This window comes from Platichthys flesus, chromosome 20 (assembly GCF_949316205.1).
Source record: "Platichthys flesus chromosome 20, fPlaFle2.1, whole genome shotgun sequence".
Classification (NCBI taxonomy): Eukaryota; Metazoa; Chordata; class Actinopteri; order Pleuronectiformes; family Pleuronectidae; genus Platichthys; species Platichthys flesus.
In genome coordinates, this window is record NC_084964.1 from 5032717 (window position 1) to 5048137 (window position 15421).

Here is a 15421-nt window from a genome sequence, read left to right on the forward strand (position 1 = left end):
GGTAATTGTCTGAAGTAACAGCCCATAACGGCCCACTACTGAGTCCTTCCACCATTACGCAAATTTGATTATGCTGTTCCCTGTTATGAAGTTATGAGTAATTTACCGTCCGATACAGGAGTTCAAAAGTATGATGCACATGAATGAGAATATCTGACAGCAGCAGCCTTGTAAGCACGTACGTTATTCTTGCTCAACATGTTGTTATGTTTTTAGAAGGGACACCGAATCCTCCTTAATTCCTTTTCTGTATTTAACACATTGTGTACAATTTAAATAAAACGTGGTGATGTACAGTGGTGAGACTGATGGAGATGTTAAATTGTATCGTCATCATCTCGTCATCTGTGATTCTACTGATGGTAAACATGGAGCTGGAGGCTAAACTGCCTTCCTCCTCCACCACTGAAGTCACTCAGTCCATACAGAAATGACAGGTATGCTGGATGTGAAGGAAGCAAATATCCCATTTACACTAATACACTACTGCTATCCAACATTAACATCAACAAGTGTTTATCTAAAGTGTGGATGAGTGTTCAGATCTATATTAGTAAATTAGTGTGTGATCAGTGAAAATAGCTGTAAACAGTCTTACTCCTGTGATAATGGCAACTCAAAGAGACATTATACAAAGTATTCTGTGGGTGTGGAGGAGTTTTATCAAGTTGGGAAAAAATATCATCATGGTGTTTTTTTCCAAGTTTGGGCTTGAAAAAAAAAAAAGGAATAACAGAAAGAATGCATTGCAGCCCGGGGGAATTTAGTTTGAAATCAGGCACAACAAACATATGCTGTTTGTTAGCCAGTGTATGTGATTGGGCTAAAAGAGATAAAGCTGTTTACACGTCTGTGAAAACTGCGCCAAAATATGTACGCAAAGGGTAAACCCCAAATAGGCCGTTGACTCCGCTCCCATTGCCACTGGAGGAGTTCGCCTTTCTGTATTTCTTCACTTGGGAGTCACGTGTGAGGTCTGGAATGCCTTGGAAACCAATGTGTTGGAACCCTCATTGTCTTACGAGTGTTGGACCCTGTACCATACAAGAAAGAAATGCTGTTGCACAATGTTTCCAAGAAGTAAAAAACAAGGAGGAGATCACCAGGAAGTGCAATGCATGTCATCACGTCGAGCTAAATGAGGTGCAGCGCCAGGGTCTAGCATGTCGAAATGAAGAAGAAGAAGAAGAAGAAGAAGAAGAAGGAGAAGAAGAAGAAGAAGAAGAAGAAGAAGAAGAAGAAGAAGAAGAAGAAGAAGAAGAAGAAGAAGAAGAAATCTTGGCGTTTGTCTGGGTGATATGAAAATTATTGTTATTATTTTGGGGGGATTCCTTTAATAACTAGCTGACAGTAGGGAGATGAAAGGAGATGGTGTGTGTGTGTGTGGGGGGGGGGGGGGTACTAAGGGGTAGCAGGGAAATTTCTTGCCACCAAGTCACTGACAGAATATTTCAGAGGAGCATGAATGAATATGCTCCATATAAACATCACAACCAAAAGATGATCACAGGCCATGCACAGTACAAAACCAGGCTACTAGTGTGCACGTAACCTCCCTCAGTGATATAATGTTCTACTCGCTGCCACATGATGACGTCCTCACCTCCTCTATGGGTGTGTCACTATCACTACACTCAGCTGCTTCCATTGACAGGGACTCTGGCAGCAGGAAGGAAGTCCCTATCACATCTGCATCATGCAAAACCAGTGTGGTGGCAGGCCGTGTGCCGTTAAAGGGTGTGGGAGCAGTGGGCAGCGGGTGTGAGGACACACTCGCTTCTCCTTGCTTCTCTCCGCCGGGTAATTACCGCACAGGAAATTGGACGTGAAATGTTGCTCACGTATCTGAAGTGAGTTATGGACGGAGCCTACAGTAGTGAAGTAAATTAAAACAAGTGAATCCAATTACAGTTTATGGAAAGCAGCTGGCCAAGCAGCACATGCTGGTGAGTCAAACTCCGAGGCCTGTGCGGAGGTTCGGAGCTTTTTTGCTTGTTTGTGCAGGACTACGGCTATTTGAGGAATACGGTGATGTGATATGCAACGTGTTTTGCAGAAAGTGTGATATTATAAGTGTACATGACGAGGGCTGATGTCAAACGTCTCTTTTTTCCTGCCTCGGTTCACTCACGCTCCACGAGGGTACTCTGATGTCATAATAACACGATCACTCGCCTCCATGGATTTCCAGAGAAACAGGGTTAGAGTGTGCTCTCGTCGTGTTCAAACCCTCTTATCCGCGTGTTTATTTACTTACACTGAATCAATTCATCTGTGATGCAGCCAACAGTCATGTACTGGATAAGCTTTCCTTTCAAAACATTTGGATTTAATTATCATGGGGATATGATATCCAAACAATCTGGTTTCTTCCATTAATAACATGATTGCGGCACGACGGTGCGAGCTCGGGCTGCGGCGTTTTCATGTGTTTTCGTGGATTTGGAACTTATTTGCTTACTATTATGGGCATGGGGCAAAACCCAATTTAGAGTAATGACACAGTTTATGTTTTGGGGTTTTAAGAGATCTCTTTGGAGGAAGTGTCCTCGCTCCGCGGCCTGACTTAAAAAACAAATACTACCCGTGTGACTTTTCTAGAATACAAAAATCCTCACTCGCTTTGGCCCTCAGCGGGTCAGCGCAGTCGACGTGAGGAGGAGGAAACTGCTTCCAAAGCTTTTGAGCGACTGATAGCTGAAGTGCTGTACAATGAGGAAACAAAAGGCCACGGCAGCGTGTTGCTCGACAGATAGAGCACTGCAGAGCGTGATGCTCTATTTATAGGCATCGTGGTGCTAAGTCTGAGGTGCAGCCTCTTGAGATGTGTTTCTCTCCTCCTCCTGATTAGAGTTTTCAGACAAGTTTGAAGTTTAGTTTTAGTCCACTCAACTGACGTTAAATATTTTGTCATGGAAATTGCAATCGTGATTTCATAGTGCATTTGTTTAAAATGTATCTAATTCCTCTAAGCTGTGGTCATCTCAGTTACTGTTGCACTTGTGTTGTGAAGTTTGTGACAGGGTGTTTTCTTTTTACTTGTTGAGACCAGACTGTAATGTTTTCATTGACAGAGCCCATGTCAGTCTGCTCTGCAGTAGAACAAGACAATCCCTTTACTTTGTAAATACAGTCGTCCTGGTTCTTATTCACTGTCAATTTGACTGACTCAACGTTATTGCAGCTGCCAGTGTTCTCCACTGCAGAGCAACATGCCCACTGAGAGGCTGCATCGTTCCCTGGTTCATGTAGATAGTGGACGTGAACATTTTCATATTCTTATCCTAAAGGTCATATAATTACCCTACCTCCAGCTACACTGGCATGGAGGCTATTCATTTTTTTGTCTGTGTGTGTGTGTCTGTGTCTTAGTGTGTGTGTGTGTGTGTGTGTGTGTGTACATCGCCAGTGTTACAGTATCAGGGGGACCTTGCCCCTAAGTGTCAGGTGCTGGTAAAACCTGTGGTGGTAAACAAGATTACATACTATTATACAAACTGGAAAGGCACCTTCTTAATTTGAGACCACAATGACAACACATTTCATGAGTTTCGTTTATTTAGTTTAAATCTTAAATTTTTCGTGACCAACTATCATTAGGGTTGAAATGAAATCTACCAGACCGAGTCCCAATGCAAATTTCGGTGCAGAGGCTTTGCATTAAAACAGCTGTCCTAATTCAAGACAAAATAGATATTACCACACATGCCTTGTTAACATACATAACTGTGGTGTCAACACACTCTCTGCATTGCTCTGGCAGCACATAACGAGTTAGCTAGTAGCTCAAACTGGAGTCAACACAACAACAAAATGCTAAAATCTGAACTGCTAAAAGCGTGGCTGAAATTTACACGAAAGGATCGCGACACGGGGACGGGGAACAAATCTCCAGGCGATTGCCAACAGCTTGTAGAGTTTTTGATGGTCTGCACCTTGTTGTCTGCGATCCACCGGTAAAGTGAGAGAAGAAGAAGGAGAGGGAGGGAGGAATACGAAAAACTTAATGAGGCAACTGGCGGCTGATGGGAAACATTTTACAGCAGAGGGCTACTCCATGTTCGCCTTCAAGCAGATGTGGCCGTCAGTGGGGCAATGGTTTTATTTACTGATAAAACCATTGTAGTTCGGTTCGGGTTTTATCTAATCTGTATTTATTTTTATTAAATTGGACTTTTGTTCTTATTTATCAATCAATCAATTTTTATTTGTACAGCCAATTTTAACACATCAAATCACAATTTGTCTCGTAGGGCTTAAACAAGGTGTGACATCCTCTGCCCTTAACCCTCAACAACAGTAAGGAAAATCTACTTAAAAACTTGTAACTGGGTAAAAGGAACTCAGAAACCTCTGAGAGAGCCACATGTGAGGGATCCCCTCCCAGGACGGACAGAAGTGCAATATGCCACGTGTAATGAAGAACATCAGAAAGATAAGGATATTTAGCAGCATTGATTAGAATAAACACTTCGTAGCATAATGGAAGGAAAATGAATTGATGGATTATTGTCAGTAATTTATATATTTAGAACACTTTCAACTTGTAACAGTTAATGATATCAATTTCAACCTCCAATTTGCCTTAGCTATAACAAGCTGTATTAATCTCCAATCATCATTTTGTGCTTTTTACAGAAAAACGGTTTAGGCACCGTTAAAGCGCCAAAACGTCCTCAAACGATATCCAACACTAATTATCACTGGTTGAAAGTACAGAATTTGAGTGTTTAGTGTGAACAAGCCATCTGCCCTGTACGCGTGTCTGCCTGTGATTTCAATAGAGCCCCTGATGGTTGAAGCACTCTCTCTCTCTCTCTCTCTCTCTGTGTGATTTAGTGTGAATTCCTCTGAGCTGAAGGAACAGTATTACTGAGCCTCATGTTTCTCCTCTGGGAGATAGCTCATATCTCACTGAGGTAAATCACTGTCAGTTGTTTCACTGAAGACACTGTATGTTTGACAACAGGCCACTGGTCGCGTTGGACTCGGCGGATAAAAGCATGCAGCCGTCAGTGTTGGGTTTCACTGGGAGGCAGATCATTGAAACGGCAGGAGACAAATCATTTAAATAGTTTGGCCGTATAATCGGTTGTCGGGGCTTAGGTTGAGTGCCGGGCTCGTATTTCAAAGAGCTCTTTTCAGAACTGATCTTGATAATCAGAATCTATTTGGCCTGTTGGTCAACTTGACCTGCGAGCTGACCTGCTAATTTTCATCATCGTGTGTATTTCACCGCTGAGTTTTAACAGCTCTCTTGTCCCGTGGTGTTCGGACCCACCTGGTGCAACTTCTGAGCCGTTCTGTGCCAAAAAGTCCTTTACACCGTGTCCTGTTATCTTCCTCAGATAACACTCGCTTTGGTTTCCCTCAAGACACACTCATTCACTTAACACTCACATGTGTTGATGTTTCCTCTCCGTTTTCCTCTAAGTCCTCTGCATTAGTCTGCGTGAGTGTGGCTCGCTGTGGGCCACCATGCAAACAACAAGGTGCTACTGATGTATGGGTCATGGGTTTACTTAGGCAAAGTACATTCAGGATGATTAATGATTATCAATATATCTGGATGATAGGAAATGAACACACTGTGTTGCAGCATAGTCCAATCCAATTGAAGTAAATAGAGCTCCTTCTTCAAACTTAATAAACAAAAGAAAGAAAAACATAAAATGCCTCCATATTGCTCATCCAAGTGTCTGTAAGCTCCGACATTCATATCTGGCTCGAAACTCTGTCATTTACACCATGCATGTTTCTAGCCTAAATGTTACTACTCAACTGAATTAAGACCCAATGAAGACTTACATGTTAGTAATTACATTAATTAAGACTCATATGTGTTGCTACTCACATTAATTAAGACTCATTAAGACTCGTGTTAGTTGTCACATTAATTTGGACTCATACGTGACTATTCGCATTAATTTAGTCTTAATTAACATTCACGTACAACTACTCACATTAATTAACAGTCACATGTAACTAATCACAATATATAAGTCTAAATTAACACACGCATTAATTATTTAATTAAGGCTTAAGCCTGATAAAGATTAACTGCATACAGGTGGTAACCTTCATCTAGTTAGTGGAACTTTGGTTAAGTGTTTGTGGGTTGGACCTCTCACGCACAGTTCATGCAATGCCACACAGACTGGCTGCATGCTGTTAGCTTTCTCGTGAATTAGCACTTGGACACATCGTTCCACATGTATCCAGTTAGAGTTCCAGTAAGCTGAACTGGCACGTGTATTCCACATCATTTGGGCTGCTGAAATGGAGCTTACGGGTTTTCCTACAATGTCTAATTACATTGTAAGACGCGAGTAATTGAAATAATAAGTATTGTGTTTAGACTTTGCAGAAGTCAGTCCAGATGTAGAACATCTGTTTCGATCCTGCACTTGTGCTTTTGTTACTCTACATGGTATTGTGAGTGCTGCTGTCAGGTTTGTTCATATCTCTCATGTAAATTTCAGGATGTAAGAGCAGAGGCATGTGCCAGGAGCTACATCTCTCCTCCACCGTCCAGACGTATCGTAAATTCAAAGTGAAGTGATCTGCATTGTCCCATTTAAAGCAGGGAATGCTCCCAGGATGCTGGCAGGGCGGAGGCACACAGTAGCATTATTGTGCTGTCTAATATCTGTACTCAAATTCAACTGTATAATAGCCCTGAGGTAGTTGGAATAGATGAGGGCTTATTACTATCAGGTCTTCTGCTTTACATGTCACGTTCAGCATAAACCTACACGTGGAGTGTGTGTTAGTGAGAGAATGCCATCTGCCCAGTCAAGTAAAAACATCAGGGGGGGATGAATGACTCCCATGATCACAAGCAGGGTGATATGCTAAAGCAAAGGAAACAAGACAACTGCAGTCCAGTACGGATGTTCAGGAAATCATCACCAGGAAAGTGAGGGAGAGTAATGTCATCAAATTAGAGATAATCTGCACTCCAGCTTCTGTTGTGAGGCTCCTGCAACCACACAGGTATGTCTCAGTGAGGTATAATTGTCTTTTAACAATATACAGATTTGAGTTTTTAATCACTGCTGCTGTGTAAAAGTATGCAATTAAAACTTCGCATATCCAAATTATTCTAAGGACGGGCAGTGGTCTTCTGGTGCCTATAATGGGCACTGACCTCCAATTGAGGGGGTCAGATGTGATGTTCTGAATTGAGGGAAGAATCATTTGGAATGGAGCATCAAAAAGCCCCGGAGATAAAGTTACCGACAGCTCCTGCATTTGAAGCAACACCTCCGCAAACGGTAATGATATTATTCTGCTGCTTTGCGCAAAATGGTTTTAAGATGTCATGATGAATTCTTGCAGCGGAATCTGTCTAATACTTTGCTGGGTTTGTGACATGGCTTAGAGGGATTGACTTCATGAGACGTAATCCGCGCTCCGAGCGAGATGCTTTCTAGTCTCTTAACCTTTCGCTCAGTGCGCAGCGTTTTCCTGACCTTCACATTCATACCTGTGCCAAGTATTTGCTTTGACTTCAAAGGCTCAGATATGGAATAATGTTGCTTTTACATAAATGCACAGTAGATGACAGGATCCTGTTTAGTTTAGGAAACAGATCGGGTCGGCATGCAGAGATTACATGAGAAGATCAATATTGTCAGCTCCATTTACTCTCTAATCAGTCAGGTTAACCAGAGACAGATTATTATAAAGACTTTGTAAGTTTGTGAATAAATCTGACGGTGTTTTTGTTGTCAGGTTCCAGCCACTGATCATCACCGGCCATAAAATCTAAAGTTGAGTCTTTGAAATGTTGCCAGTGCAGCTGGATAGCTGGGACAGGAAAATGTATTTTTGTTGATGGATCAGTCAACACTCAATGAGGATAGTATTTCTAAGAAACTATTTGGAATATTTACTACAAAATGAAACCCTGTGAAGTGAAGATATTTTTAAAAAAAAAGGAAAAACGATTTGCACTTGGAGTTTTAACTGTTAGGATTCACATTGTGTCAGACTTCATTATGACACTTCATTTCGTTGACAGAAGTGTGTTGCCTTAGTGATCACTCCCCAAATGCATAAATATTACAATCTCCCCTTGGCAACTGATTGTAGTACACGTCCTTAACCCTCCTCTGTCATATAAGCGTAACAGCGACCTGCCCACTTTTACAACGGCTCTGGTTCCGGAAGTAAATTTCCCATTCACTTACTCAATTCAGGTGTCAGTAAATCCTTGTAGAAGAGTTTTAAGTCTGGCCCCAGGATGTCCATCAGATGAATCCCGACTATCGGATAAAACAGACAACAAAAAGGCTGTGTACATAATTATTCTAAGAGTCAAGAGACTAATCATCCCATAAGCCATTGCAAATGATCCCTTTCCAACGATTTCAAGAGCTTCTTGTAGTTAAACAACAACCACAATGACTATAGGCTCCCCACATCCAAACTATTGAGTCAGACGACTTCATTTATTGATGACTATCGGAACATGAGGAGGATTTCAACAAATAAGATAAAAAGCGTTGAAGTGTGTAAGCAACAACTCATCATTCTTTGGTTTAAGTTGGGAAATGTACATTTGTGTGATACAAAGCAAAATCCATCATAGAAGTATGTCCCTTGCATTAGCTTTGTATTAAACAGACAGTGAGACTGCTTTGACAGTGCTTTAAAAGCATATTTGGCAGAACGATTAAAAAGCGACGACTTTGATTTTTCTCTTAACATAAGAGCAGATCAATTCGCTTCCCACTCAAATAGACTTATACATTTTTGGGTTCAAATGTGCTATTACAGGAATGTGCCCAGGCATCTGGCCACAGTTAAATTGATCACATATGCTGCAATATACATGTGTTTACAGTGCGAAGCAGTGTTTATAGAATGACGTTTAAGTGACTGGTGAGTTTGGACACTGATCTCGATGATCGCAGAGTTTCTATGAAAATAAGTGATAGAGTGACAAGCTATTATTTTCTATAACGTGTGTTATTTTGTTTCTGACTTGGCAGAACACGGCTCACCGTGCCTGATTAGACTTCGGGTGTTGTATTGCAACCTTTCCTGAGGAATGTGATGATCTCACACAACAAGCAGATGTTTTCAATCAATATCTGTTGACGGGAAAGCCCATTAGTTTACTAATTACATTTGCATAAACATGTCACCATTTCATATTTATTATGCTAAATGGGTTTGCGTACTGAGTTTACACACAGTGGCGCTCAAGTGCTTACACGTGTTTGCTGTAAATACTGTTTGGCCCTAAGTAACAATGTATACACTTTACATGCAGCCAATCAAACAGTGTTTGTATATGTGTGTGGCCATGAACACACACACAGTATCGGCAACGTTCAGCCCCAAACAGCTTGCATTCCCCACCAGTGACTTGCTCAGAGTAAACAAACATTGATCTGGCTCTCTGGCAAACCTACAGTCCTGTCGTGTTGTTTGTTGGGTGGACACGCCGGCCTGGTGTAAACAAGCTATTGAACTTTGTTTAATGAAAGGTAAGACTTGGAGATATTAAGAGGATTTGTTACGTTTGCAGACCTGCACAGTTTAGAACATTTGAATTGTATTGGTCTGGCTGGTTGTCCGGATAATTAATAGCTGGCACCAGAGGACCTGATGCAGCGACCACACCCATACAGGTCCTCAAGTATTGAATCATAATGGCTGTGAGCACTTGTAGGTCTGGGAGTGTTGCATAATTTCAATATATACAAAGAAGCTACCTCTGCAGTGATTGAAACCAATGGAAATAAATGATTTCAAAAAACTTTATTTTGTCTCAAAATTGAAATGTGAGCCAGGAGCAGAAAGTCATATTTGCGAGTGAGGGTTTCTACTCCATGGCTACAAAGTCTAATAATTCAGCTTGACGTGCAGTGGAACAACTGGTTGAGAAACAAACAAAGTCAGTGTTCACCCTGGCAAAGTCAGTGCTTCTGTTTCCACAGACTGCATAAGGCTTGGGTTGGGTTGAGATATGAAAGGAAAACCCACAATGCTTATGAACTAGCACCATTAACCAATTTCTCAGCCAGAACCCTGTGCTCGGTACCCCACATTAAGAAGGTTGTGTACTCAAGTTTTATCATTAAAGAAATAAAACCAATTGTTACATCTTTAATCTCACACACAGACTACAGAAGTCTGAAAACCCAAGGAGATAGGGCCTCTGCTGTAAGGGTTCCCTACACTTTGGAACACTCTGCCAGACGAGATTAGACTGGGAGAATCGTTTTTTATTCACTTCCTTCGACACATCTTTATGAAAAAGCTTTTATCATACCCTGGCTAGTGGCTATCAGTGTTATTTTTTAATATTAATATTATTTATGGGTTTTGCTTTGTTTGTTGTAAAACCCTTTGTTACCTGATTTGACAAGTGCTTAACAAATACAATTATTATTATTAATGGGTGGAACAGTTGAAATTGGGGACTGCTCTTTTAAGACATATTGTGTTGCCTGGATTCAACAGCAGCCTCATCAGGTGACGCCACAAACAAAACTCTACTAAAAAACAAGGAGATATATATATCAAACCATTTTACTACCATTGTAGTGTAAAAACAATTGGGAATAACTTAAAAACCACACAAAAAAACACATCCTCCCCCCAATTATAATGCAGCTTTTGGTCTGGTCCATTTAGCGGCCCTCTGTATTTAATCAGGCTCCACCCTCCACCACCTCTCTTGATCAGACCAGGAAGGAGGACTGACACAGCAGACACGGTAAAAAGGCAAAGAAAAATGAATTATTACAACTGACAATAACGAAACATTGTACACACCTCACTTGGAACACAGGAAAGTGTTGTAAGAAAGATGCAGAGAGATATACAAATATTTGTTTTAGGGACTTAAAAGGCTATTTGCAGAGGACAAATGTACTCTTTCAAAATATCTGCATTAATGTGAACAGGGCGTTAGCAATCTACAGCCACCGTCAGTCTATTAGGTTAATACTACTGTCAACATGCTCACGTGTCATTGGAAATATGCAGAGAAGCAGAAAATATCTACCATGTTATCAATCTTGGTCTCGGTTTTTAGCATTTTTTTGATCAGCGAAAGTAACCGATACCGGGAATACCATTGGTCCTGCTGTTTCCTCACAGATCAAAAACCAACTGAAATTTGGACTCTGTGATTGCACCTGATGAAAAATTCAGGGAACTGTCAGAACATGAGTGTCTGCAGAAAATGTCGTGGGAATACACCAAATAGTTGCGGAGATATTTCAGACTCACAAATTATTCAAATCATTAATGTACGACTGTAAACCACACGTTCTCATCACAGAAGGTCCTACAGAACAACACACCTACTTTTGAGATGGGTATGGATGACCGACACATCGTTGCGGTGCAGAGGCCCAGACTACCACACATCCACCATCGCCTGCTGGGGTCTTTCTCACTCAGCCACTCTAACACGTCTTAGCATGACACGTCCAGGTGCAGTTTATAACAATGAGTGATCGCAGCGCTCCACTCAGGTATATCAGTTCCAAGGCTCGGAGTGTGCACATGCTGTTTCATTGGAATGTCTCCCTGGGACACATAAGTGGAACACAGCCATTTTAAATGTTAGGAGTTACACCTGTGCCTTTCCTGCTATGTAGAGTCAAAAAGTCGTATTCAAAAATATAAAGATATATAATATCTATATTCATAGTATTCACCAGATAGAGTACAGCTAAATGGTAAATGGATTTCTAGTCTTAATGAACACTCAAAACACAGTTTTCACCTTTTCACACACACATTCTTCACAGCGCATCTATCAGGAGCACTTTATTGAATTTTTTTGTTTCTATGAGAGGCAAACCCTTTCAGCATCTTGCCAAAAGACACTTCAGCATGCAAATAGGTCAGACTGGGATTTAGATTTTTAGGTTTTTAAGTATTCTTTTGGTATATATGAATTTATAAACTATTGATTTCTTTATTTACTTTCAATTTTGGCAGCTTTGGTCCTCCGTACTCCATACATATTAATCAGTCTTTCGTTAATTTATCTATCACTACACTTTTGTCATCGGTAGGCTCTATGGTTTGATGCCAGTACTACATACCTTATGGACCTGAGCCTTTTTGTCCTGACCTGTTCCTCAGACACTCCTGGGAATTCTTTAAACAGCAGACTATGGAGCCTCTTTACTACCAGTGAGATGCTCTCAGCCAAGTTCCCCTTGATTCAGTTATGTCTCAAAATTACCCGTTTTCAGCTACAGTGGACATCAGTGATGGTGTGATGTCTAGACGACATGTTATTCCAGGTTGTTTGTGCTCGTCCAGTTCTTCAGCGGAGCTCTGGTGATGACGGGACACGTGGCTCCCTAGATCTGTGACATAAGTGGTGTTTCTGCCATTTTTCCAACTGCTGTACGCACTGAAGTGTGGAATGAGTCTGGTTTCACTTGTAACCTTTTTTTTTTCACGTGTAAGCCTTCATCGTTTGTCATCCTACACATACCTTTAGAAAGTTTGCAAGATGTCAAGCCTCCATCTTGTAACTGGTTTGTATTATTGGGGTCTCAACATGACAACAGTTCGTGGGACAGACGGGGATGGAATGTTCTGGAAAAGGTCAGTTCAAAGTAAATAAAGTGAATTTTATCATTTTCAGGCGCAGGCTTGGTTGTAAATGTAGAGAAAAAATGAAGACTGTACTGTTTCACCACATGCTGTAAGAGGCTGAGCTAGTGTTCCAGTAAACCATAATAAATGATCAATTCTTTTATTTGCCATATCACCTACGTCCTCCTTTGTGTTTCGCCCTGTGAGCGCTCTCACCTTTGGCAGAGGCCTTGGAAGCTACACTAACCCTCTGTGTGCTCACCGCTCGGATTAATGGCTGTTTTGGCAACATATGAGCTCATGGGTAATTGGCCGAGGTGATGTTTCCTGTTGAATGCTACCTGGTTCTTTTGTGGCCGCCTTTACGGTTGGTGGCTTCCCCCGGCCACTAAGACTGGTAATTGAGCGGCACTTCTGTGACACCGGCTGTGAACCGTGATGAGGAAGTGATGTGTTTCCTCAAAGTGTCATTGGAGAGAATGGCAGAGGGGTTGTAGCTGTTGCAGAGAAGCCATCTTGTATATATTTTAATTCCAGCTACGATATGAGCAACTATTATGGCTTAAAATTCTGCTAAAAATAGCCATTGTATTGTGTCATGTCACGTCTGCTGCCAGCCCACCCGTGAAAACTGTCCGATAATGTCCAAGTGACCTCATGTGAGAATACAGCAGGCGATCCTGCTGTATGCGAAACTGAAAAAGCAACAGAAAAAGAATACAAATATGTCAGGATCAAAAAGAGGAGCCATACACAGAGAAGACAGTGAAGAAGATCAATCAAATTTTATTTGTATAGCCCATATTCACAAATTACAATTCATCTCATAGGGCTTTAACAGGGTGTGACATCCTCTGTCCTTAACCCTCAGCAAGAGTAAGGAAAAACTACAAAAAAACCTTTTAACAGGGTAAAAATATGTAGAAACCTCAGAGAGAGCCACATGTGAGGGATCCCTCTCCCAGGACGGACAGAAGTGCAATAGATGCCACGTGCAGGACAACATCATCAATAATCAAAGTCTCTAGCAGCATTGATGAGGGTAGACATCCTGAAGGACAACCCCAACAAGACATGCCAAGCAGTCCCGCTGCAAGCACAGTCCATGCTCAGCAACCATCTAGACCACGATCCACCATCCAGACCAGACGCCACTCCAGTCCTCACTCACCGTCCATCGCCGCCCACCAGGACCCATCACAAGCCACCACCGCGGTCCTGGTCCACCGCCCGTGCCCAATGCCAACGCGACACAGGGTCCGCCACCAGCACCACGATCAGCCCACATGACTCAGAATCCGCCACACTGGATCCAACAACGCGACCCCCGGTGCGCGATCCACAAACCGTAATCCATGGTGCAGCCACAGAGGCCCTGGATCTGCGGGTGATAAAGCAAAGGGATTCCGGGGAAGGGGGATAGGGATGGAGAAGAGGAAGGAGAAGCTGGAAAGAGAAGCTCCATGTGTCATGTGTCATAAAATAGAACAAGTAACGTTCTGGCGCACTAATTAGCTCTAACTATAAGCTTTATCAAAAAGGAAGGTTTTGAGCCTACTTTTAAACGAACATATGGTGACTGCCTCCCGAACTGAAAGTGGTAGATTATTCCACAGCCGAGGGGCTTGATGGCTAAAAGCTCTGGCTCCTACTCTACTTTTAGAGAATTTAGGGACGACAAGTAGGCTTGAATTCTGGGAGCGGAGTGCTCTAGTGGGTTTATAAGGTATTAACAGCTCTTTAACGTATAAAGGCGCTATATTATTAAGGGCCTTGAAGGTGAGGAGGACAATTTTAAATTCTATTCTAGATTTAACTGGAAGCCAGTGTAGCGATGCTAATATTGGAGAAATGTGCTCTCTTCTCTTTGTTCTCGTCAGGACACGTGCTGCTGCATTTTGGACAAGCTGTAGAGTCTTTAACGACTTCCTGCTGGAGCCTGATAATAATGAATTACAATAGTCCAGTCTCGATGTAACGAAGGCGTGGACTAGTTTTTCTGCATCTTTTTGTGAAAGGACATGTCTAATTTTTTAAATATTACGCAAGTGGAAAAAAGCGGTCCTAGAAATTTGTTTTAAGTGACTATTAAAGGATAAATCAGGATCGAAGATCACTCCCAAGTTCCTGACTGTTTCATTGGAAGCAAGGGCAATGTCGTCTAGCGCAGCTATATCATTAGATAATGCATCTCTAAGGTGTTTGGGGCCAAGTATTATAACCTCTGTTTTGTCTGAGTTTAATAAGAGAAAATTGCGGGTCATCCAGGTTTTTATGTCCTTGAGACATGTTCGAAGTTTAGTTAATTGATTACTTTGCTCAAGATGTCAAACGGACAAAGCCAATAAGGTTTGAGAGCTTTAGGTGACGATCGTGCTGTAAAAAGTTTGTCCACAATGTGAGTGGAATTAATACGTGATGTACTGCTGGGCCTGCTCTAACCAGGTGCCACTCCTCACCCGGACACTCGGGAGAGACTTCTGTTGATGTGTCTGACTGGAACAATCAATTGCTTTATCCTTCATATGGGCAGGAGCATAGTTCTTCGTGGGTGCTCCAAGTATTTGTACCATGACACCTAGAGCAGACAAACATCAAATTTAAACAGCGGTTGACTTGATCAGTTATCTGTTCATTAAATTCAAGTTATTGCAAACAATGACCCCTTTAAGACATATAGTCACATTTCAAAACTTGCTGCAGTTAACAGTACCTCTGCTTCTTATCGTCAACATCCGTTGTCGTTCACTTCTGTTGTCATGTTTGCCTGTTGCTTTTACAGATTGTGTTTTGGCTTTTGAATACATGTTTTCTGTCAATGCACTTGTGTGAGGCG

At 41.8% G+C, this 15421-nt stretch overlaps 1 protein-coding gene across 1 annotated transcript in view; it reads left to right on the forward strand.

Moving 5' to 3' along the window:
- The first annotated feature begins 989 nt into the window (after positions 1-989).
- The window catches only part of myocd (myocardin), a 118479-nt gene continuing 104047 nt past the window's right edge, over positions 990-15421 (forward strand). Inside the window, exon 1 of the mRNA XM_062414131.1 lies at positions 990-1293. The gene's annotated coding sequence lies outside the window, so the exon portion shown is untranslated. The remainder of the gene's footprint in view (positions 1294-15421) is intronic.